Here is a 9827-nt window from a genome sequence, read left to right on the forward strand (position 1 = left end):
CTAACGTTAATTGTATGAGACCTGACACCTGACGTCGTTTTTCCTGAGACCTGAAGCTTTTCAGTCAGAGACGCGATGCCGTTTTGTCCGATGACTGAAGCCTTTTAGTCTGAGGCATGACGCCTTTTCATTTGATGATTGAGATCTGAGGATGTCCTAAAATGTACACCGTACCGCCTTTGTTCGTAACCCCTCCTCTAGCCCCAGCTGGCCCGCTTTGGCCCAAGGATTTCGTCGGGCCGAAAAAACCTGGCCGTTGGCCCCAAGGAAGCCCCGGCGAGGCACGAACAAGCCCCGGAAGTGACAGTGGAAACGCGACTGGCCCTGGCACGCACTAGCACGCCCGGTCCTAGCTCGATAGTGGAAACACGGCTAATGTCTGGTCAGCTATCCTTGTGGGGACTCTCCATAGGCGTAATGGTTTTTATACTGTACCATATTTTCAATCGCCCTACACCAACCCTACCCCTAAACCTAACCCTCGCAGGAAACTTTCTGCATTTTTAGATTTTCAAGAAACTTCATTCTGTGTAATTTATTAGCTTGTTTACCCGTGGGGACCTCAATTTAGGTCCCCACCGTGACACAAGTCCCCATGAGTCTGTGTGTATTCAGTCCCCACCAGAATAGAAAAACAAGTACACACACACACACACACACACACACACACACACACACACACACACACACACACACACACACATATATATATATATATATATATATATATATATATTATTTATTTTTTTTCATGGTATAATTATGTAATCTGCTTATTTTGAGCCTAAATTAGATAATTGGTTTTTAATCATTATCAGGGTGACTTGCCACCAACTGCTGGTGTTTTTTTTATATATTGAAAGTAGTGTTTCATGTTGTCACTTCACAAAATTAATAGCTTCTTAGAATGAAATTGCTATGTAAATTCACAGTGCCTCCTTTTGAGCTGCAATAGACAGTGTGTAAAGTACATCTAAATGCCAGGTCAGATGCTGTTTCTGTGTCACCTATACTGCAAAGTGTTTGTTCATACAGAGTTCATCAGAAAGCCTGAAGCCTCTTAAGTTGTTGATTTAAATTTCAAAACACAATTCGGCATTTGCTCGCAATGTTTTTTTTTTTTTTACGAAACCGAAAATCAAGCCGAAATCTCGTTTTTTCGTTAAAAAAAAATCGAATAAAGGGGCCGTTTTCTAGTTTCTGCTTATTTCATTTCAAATTGGAAAACAAACAATCAAAACGTACGGACCCTTCTCGGACTTGAATCTACTTCATCTACATTCTGATAGACTAACACAAGATGTCACTAAGAACGCAACAATGCGCTTGATTGCCCATCAGAGAGTAGTGAGGCTCATTTAAAGTTAAAAGTCTAAACACTGGTCATTAAAGTCTAAAGACTGGTAATCGCCCATTGACCTGCTGTGGGCATTTGCCTCGCGGTGATTTCCAGCTGTGAAAAGCCTTGCGCACGTGTGGTATCCTGAATAATTGTCATAATTATAATTATTTTCAGTTTATTCTTGTATATATTTCATGTGGCAATATCCATTTTCCTTGATTTGATTTATATTTTATTTATATAATTTCTATCATATTATAAATGCTGTGTTAATCAAAATACATGTTGCAACTATTTCGGGATTTTTCATAAGAGTTATCGTTCCGATTTAATATGCATATTATCAGCTGGAGATGGATGTGTGTGATTGGTTGAATGAAAAGGTGCGCGCCACTGCGTGCGGGAGTTCTCGCGATATGCTTCATTCATGATAAAGCATCGGTGAAGAAACATCGCTTGAACGCTCATTCATTTAATATCATCCTTTACAGGTATAAAATGTACACAAGACACACCATCACTGCTTTAATCGTTTTGTAAGAAAAGCTGTTCTCTATACTGTTTGTTTTTCGAGATGCATATGATTGATATTCTCATAAACTCGGTCTAATGTTAACCATCAAATCCGAGCACATGGTTAGCATAAATGTGCCGTGATTAGATCGCACGCTGGTTATTAGGACACGGATGTGAAATACATGTACTGTTATATGCATTTCATGTTATACTTTATTCATTATATATGTTGTTATTCCTTATTCCTTCTGTTATGAGTTTATTTCATGCTTTTTCACTGAAATGTATGTATGACGCCCAGAGAAGACTATGTAGTCGAGTGGACCTATTTACATACCTGGCCTTGTGTCATAAATTGTGATTTGTGGTTACAGTAACAGCATCTAAGTCAATACTGTGTTGATACTATGCATTTGTGAATATACTGTTGAAAAGTGTGAGACTATGCACATGTGCAATTCACATCATTTGTATTGATTCATGATAAAGCATCGGTGAAGAAACATCGCTTGAACGCTCATTCATTTAATATCATCCTTTACAGGAGTATTACAATCTTGGAGGCACCGCTGGGATTGATGTTCGATGGAGTGACTCCCTGACCGGTAGAGCCCATTTAGCAACATCATCCCCTTTTTAGTGACCCAGATGAACTGCAGTGTGAGGCATTCAGGACGAGTGGTGAAAAGAAAAAAAGTCTATTGAGCAGTGCATGCGCTGGGGGTTCAGTTTGTGACCAGTGGCATCCAGGTCAAGTCAGTAAGGTAAACACTACTCTGAACAGCCTGTCTACACAGTAACAAAAATGGAGGAGCTTAAACATCTTCAGGATGAAATTGGGGAGAAATTATGCACACTATCACTTGAAAAGCTGGCAAAACTCAGTGTCTTCCTTCACCTGACACGAGAGGATGAGACAAATGTAACTCGTTTGTATCTGTTGCGACTCCTTAGTAACTATCTACTGAGAGCTGAGCTAGAAGAGCTAGAAGATGGCGGCATGGCTGAACTTTTAACAATTAATGATAAACTGAGCCAGCTAATGGGAATAACAATTAATGCTTCAGAACAGGCTACAGAGAGAGTGGAGAATAAACCTGGAGATGTTAACACAGTCCAGAGGGCAATGCAAGGAAGTGGAGAAAGTGCAACTGAATTGTTTTCTGCAATGCACATTAGTCCTACAGCACCACAAAATGCAGTAAACAGACATACATATGAAGACCATGGCCAAGTTTATTCTCAACCCACATTTCAGAGACAAGTTACCTCAACATGGCAGAAAGATTTCAAGATTTCTGGTCTCATAGGAGATCTAGGGCAGAAAGACCGGCTCTCATTTTCTAGTCTGGCACGGCAGATAGAAGGTGGACTCAACAAGGGCTATGTAGAACAGGAAATAGTAGATTCTGTCATCAGAGCTATCACACCAGGGCTTCAACTGCGGAGCTATCTAGAAGGAAAGGCAGGATTAACACTCCCAACACTGAGACGGATACTCCGTTCTCATTTTCAGGAAAAAAATGCTACTGAACTATATAAGCAGCTCACCACAGAAGCTCAGCGCTCTAGAGAAACGCCACAAAGCTTCCTAATAAGAGCTCTTGATCTGAGACAGAAAATTTTGTTTGCTTCTCAGGAGGATGACTCAGGGTTAAAATATGATCCTGCCCTAGTTCAGAATATGTTTTTGCACACAGTCTTGACTGGATTGCAAAACGACCGCATCCAAAGTGAACTTCAACCATACCTATCAGACCCCACCATTCCAGATGAAGTGTTGCTGGAGAAACTCAATGTGGCTTGTTCCAATGAGTCTGAAAGGCAAAGCAGACGAAAATATGAGAAAAATGTTACCGTTCATGCTGTGCAGCCAAACGAGCCTGCCCCTGAACAAAAATCTCAGTCCAAACAGTCTAAGTTTGATTTAATGTCACAACTGAAAAGCCTGAGTGATGATATCATGCAGATTAAAGAGACAATCCAACAGCCATCAACTGTTCCTCAGCAGTGTTTTGCAGTCTACAACAAAGAACCAGCAGCAGCAGTGTCCTCACAGCATCAGATCTCATCTCAGGGTTCCCAACAGACATCAGGATGGACCCAAGTTCAAGAGCATCAGACCTGGAAGCCAGATACGGCTATATATCAACGACAGGCAGGTCCATACATGTCTCCACACCAGTTCTCACAAAGCCAACAACAGGTGAGGGAACAGAAGATACCTTTTCCACCTGCCAACCCAGTTCAGTTGTCTGCTGCTTCACAAGAACATTCTTTCCAGCCTCATCAGCATTATTCAGTGCCAGAAACTCACCATGGGCAGCCGTTTGTTTATCCTTCTCCTCAGCAGCATCCCATGTCCTTCAATTATGCAACTCAGCCATCAAGTTTTGCAGCACCGCAGCATTATTCCCAACAGTATATGGTGCCACCACCACAGTACCCACGTCAGTTCCGCCAGCCCCGTTCCTCACTAGCCAGACAATGTTTCCATTGCCAGCAGCGGAAAGCAGAAGAACCTTGCACCCATTGTTACCACTGTGGCAGCAGCGAACACTTCTCAGCTGGCTGTAGGAGTAAAGGTGCCAGGCCTCAGATAGGAGCTCCGTTAAACAAGAGCGGGTTGCCCCCGAGGGACAGGGTGTGACCCGAGCAGTAGGGAAGTCCCCAAAATACGAGAAATGTAGCATGGGCCATGAGAGACAGCTTGAGTTTCAGTCGCTTGATAATATTTTAGCTGCCCCTTGTCAAGTTAACCAGCATTCTGCCATCACGTCCTTAGTAGGCAAACAATGCCTTGTGACCTGTTATCTACAGAAGAAAAAGACAGAAGCATTATGGGACACAGGCTCTCAAGTATGCATTATAGATGAGCAGTGGAAAGCCAAATACGCACCTACAGTGACATTGAGAAACATTTCTGAGGCAACTGAAGCACCAGACAGTCTGCGGTTGGTGGCAGCCAATGGAACAAACATGCCATACAGCGGATGGGTGGAATTGAATTTCAAGCTGGCATCCCCTGTAACCGATGAGAAAGAGTTAAAAATTCCTGTGCTCGTCTTGAAGGACCATGAATTATCCAGACCCATCATTGGGTATAATGTGATAGAACAAATAATGAGACAGAATGAAACAAATGGATCTCATGATGTGACTAATGTGTGTTTGTACAAGACTGTTAGAAATGCTTTCCCCAGCATAAAGAAGAAAAGTGTACATACCCTCATCAGTTTGGTGACTACAGATGTTTCCAGCGAGTACATAGTAAGAACCATGAAAGAGCCTGTAAACATACTGAAGCACACCGTTATGCAGATTCAGTGTCTGGTAAAAGTGCCTTACGTGAAACAAGAAAGTGTACTGCTGTTTGAACCACCTGTTAACCCACTGTACCCTGATGGCCTTGAACTTTTTGATACCCTCCACATTCTGAAAAGGGGAGCCCGCCCAGTGATTACTGTCATTGTGCAGAATGGAACAGACCATGACATCATGCTCAGTGGTAAAACCGAGATAGGAACTTTGCAGCCAGTCAAGTCCGTCTTACCAATAGCAAGTCCACAGTCTGCAGCCACAACCTCTGTCACTCAGGTTCTACCGGAAACAATGGAAGGAGACAGTAACGGAGATTCATGGGACCCTCCAGTAGATTTGAGCCATTTAACTCTGCCTCAACAACAACAAGTGAAGCAGATGTTGCGGGAAGAATGTCATGCCTTCTCGCAGTCAGATGATGTTATTGGCTGTGTTCCAGGGTTGCAACTGAGTATTTCATTAAATGATAACACCCCCGTTGCCCGCACGTATACATCAGTCCCTAAACCATTATACCAGGAAATGAAGGACTACTTACACGACCTGATTGCTCAAGGATGGGTGGCTAAGTCTCATTCCCCTTATTCGTCCCCAATTGTCTGCGTCCGTAAAAAGGATGGCAGCCTCAGGCTGTGTATTGACTATAGGGACCTGAACAGCAAAACAATCCCTGATCGCCAGCCAATACCCAGGGTGCAGGATATCCTAGATGGCCTTGGGGGCAATGCGTGGTTCTCTCTGCTTGACCAGGGAAAGGCGTACCATCAAGGCTTCATGTCCCCAGAGAGTAGGTACCTTACTGCATTCACAACACCGTGGGGTCTCTATGAATGGATCCGTATCCCTTTCGGCCTCATGAATGCACCTGCTGCATTCCAACGGTTTATGGAGGAAAGTCTGGAAGGTTTGAGAGACAAAATATGCATACCATATTTAGATGACATCCTGGTCTTTACTGAGACTTTTGACGGACAGGTGGAAGCAGTAAGGAGAGTACTGCAAAGGCTGCAGTCCCATGGAGTGAAGTTAAAACCCAGAAAATGTGAGCTCTTTAAGAAGGAGGTGCGTTATCTGGGCAGAATTGTCTCAGCTGAAGGCAGTCGTATTGATCCAGCAGACACAGTTGCTGTAACGGCACTAAAGGAACGGAAACCAAGCACTGTGGGAGAGCTGCGCAAGATTCTGGGCCTGCTCAGCTACTATCGTCAATACATTAAAGACTTCTCCCGGATCGCCAGTCCCCTCTACGACCTGCTAAAATGTAAGGCTGATGGTAATGAGCCACAGAGAAAAGGAAGACACAAAGAAAAAAATAACAAACGGAATCATGTGGTGTCATCAAGTAAACCAATTGAGTGGACAGAACACCATCAAGAGATCCTTGAAAAGTTGATTAACTGCTTGATCGAGCCTCCAGTCTTAGGATTTCCAGACTACTCCCAGCCGTTCATCCTCCATACAGACGCATCCAATCAAGGGTTAGGTGCCGTTCTATACCAGAACCAGCATGGCAAGCTGAGAGTTATTGCCTATGGCTCCCGGACCTTGACAGCGGCAGAGAAAAATTATCATCTGCACAGTGGGAAGCTGGAGTTCTTAGCTCTAAAATGGGCTATCACTGAGAAATTCAGAGACTACCTGTATTATGCACCAACCTTTACAGTGTTTAGTGACAATAACCCATTGACCTATGTGCTGACCTCTGCAAAGTTGAATGCCACCGGGTGTAGATGGGTGTCGGAGCTCGCAGACTTCCACTTTACCATCCGCTACCGTCCAGGTAAAGAAAATATAGATGCGGACTCACTCTCCAGGATGCCAACGGATCTGGAAACGACAATGAGAGAATGCACGGAAGAGTTCTCCTCTGAATGTGTGGGAGTTGTGATTCAAGCGGTGGAGCTCCAGAATAATCCAGATGTCTCCTTTGCTGTAGCCTGTCAGAATGTATTAATATGTGGGGAGGAAAATGAGGGACTCCTCAAACCCCTGTCAAAAGAAGAAATTAGACAAGCACAAAAGGATGACAAGGACATTAGAGGAATCATTGAACACTTGCAAACTGGATCTAGGCCTCCTCAGCAGTGGCGTTCGGTCAACTCGTCATCCAAAGTTCTTCTGAGAGAATGGGATAAGCTGAAGCTGGATGAACATGGCATTCTCTTCCGCCACACATCTCAAAGGACACAGCTGGTATTACCAACTCAATTCAGAAAAACTGTTCTAAGGGAAATGCATGATGAGATGGGTCATCAGGGCCTCGACCGCACCACAAGCCTCATTAGGGATCGGTTCTTCTGGCCCTACATGCAGAAAGACATTGAGAACTATGTCCTGAGAACCTGCTTCTGCATCAAACAAAAAAAACCATGCCGTGAGACAAGAGCACCCCTTAAAAGTATCAAAACAACCCACCCTTTTGAATTGGTGTCAATTGACTTTCTACATTTGGACAAATGCAAGGGGGGCTATGAGTATATCTTAGTAATTGTCGACCACTTCACCCGATTTGCTCAGGCTTATGCCACAACCTCAAAGTCAGCAAAAACAGTGGCTGAACGATTATTCAATGATTTTGCCCTCAAGTTTGGGTTTCCGTCCAGGATTCACCACGACCAAGGGGGAGAATTCGAAAATCAGCTACTCACCCAACTCAGGAAGTACAGTGGCGTCGCTGGCTCAAGGACCACCCCTTACCACCCACAGGGAAATGGGCAGGTGGAAAGATTTAACAGGACGTTACTGCAGATGCTGAAAACCCTGACTGAAAAACAAAAATCGAATTGGAAGGATGCACTCAACAAATTAATCTTTGCCTATAACTGTACTAGATGTGATGTGACTGGCTTCTCACCATTCCATCTGCTGTTCGGTCGTACACCAAGGCTGCCCATCGATGCTCTTTTTGGTCTCAACTCAGACAACAACTCTCAAAGTTATAATGAGTACATGGAGCAATGGACGAAAGGGATGCAGGAAGCTTGTGAGATAGCAAGAGAACAGGCAAACAAGTATGCTGACAGAAACAAAAGAAATTACGATCGAAAAGTGAGGTGTACTGATCTGTTCCCAGGAAGCAGGGTCCTTGTGAAAAACTTGAGTCCAAGAGGTGGAACCGGGAAACTGAGGAATTACTGGGAAGATGAAGTTCACATTGTCACACGCCAGGTTGCGAGTGATGCACCAATTTACGAAGTAAAACCTGAACAGGGTAAGGGTAGATCAAGAGTTTTGCATCGCAATCTTCTTCTTCCATGTGACCATCTACCTCTTAAAATCACACCAACTCAAGGTGCCAAACCAAAGGAACCGAAGAGCAGCAGAACTCAGCCCCCCAAGGAAAGAGAAATTGAACCAGAGTGTGATAATGAAAGCGAAGAGGATGAGTACTTCTTCCTAGTGGAGCCTTATCAGATAAGACCACGAGAAAGCGGTGATTCCCCAGAAAAACTGGATAAGCTACCACCACAGCCAGTATCTTCTGAACCTCGATCTAGGTCTCCAGTATGGGAACCAAGGCCACAGTCACCCCAAGCCGAACTAGAGATAGGACTTCCAGAACCTGCATCTGCACCTGAAAAAAGACAAGAACTTGATGAAAACGGATCAACTGTTGACACAATGCAACGAGGCTTACCTGTTAATGAAACAACTGAAGTGCCTGTGTCCAAGGACAGGACCTCAGAGGAGGAAAATGGGTACCAGTTCACCAGGAGAAAGCGACAGCCACCAAAAAAGTTTACATATGACAATCTTGGGACCCCATCGTGCTACAATGTGCAGATAGTAGGCAATAACCACTACCCACACTTTGCATCTAGGGCAATGACAGCTGTGGCACCCTGGTTAACAACACCACTTTGTTACCCCCAGCCCTCATACAGTATGTGCTATTAACTGAATTGCTACCACATGAACTTATCTCCCATAATTAGTTACTGTATGGACTGTGTTGAAGGTATGAAATGCCACTGTATAGCACATTAACCAGAGACTGTGTATTGCGCATAGTAAGAAACTATGGCAAAACAAAAACCATGGACTGTTATCAGATATTAAGAAAGTGGACTGTTGTGCAGTTTTGAAATTGTGGACACTTTGAGACTATCTTTTTGACAATTTTTGAATCTTTTTCCCTTTGCGAGGAACTTTTTGCCATTTTTGCTGGAGCAGATGAATGGACTGTTTTTTTTCTTTAAAGAGACTTGTTGGTAGTAAAAAAAAACAAAAAACAAAAAACAAATTTGCACTACCTTATGGGACTATTTACAAACATGTGCCTCTAGTCTATTGACTATTAAGAACTCTTGTCTTGAAAATGGGCAATATCACCATTGTAAATGTTTGCTTGTTAAAAACAAAAAAAAAAAAAGCTGTGAAAAAAATGCACAAGGAAATTGTTGATAACATTAGGCTACTGTTATATCTGATATCAGAGATAACTGCTGGTTAAAACTAAAAGTTTAAATACTGTGAATTGAGCATTACTGTGACAAATTAAGCAATTTGATGTCGGGACGACATCTTTTCTTTGAGGGGGAGAGTGTGGTATCCTGAATAATTGTCATAATTATAATTATTTTCAGTTTATTCTTGTATATATTTCATGTGGCAATATCCATTTTCCTTGATTTGATTTATATTTTAT

The sequence above is a fragment of the Carassius auratus genome, chromosome 11 (assembly GCF_003368295.1).
Source record: "Carassius auratus strain Wakin chromosome 11, ASM336829v1, whole genome shotgun sequence".
In the NCBI taxonomy this organism is placed as follows: Eukaryota; Metazoa; Chordata; class Actinopteri; order Cypriniformes; family Cyprinidae; genus Carassius; species Carassius auratus.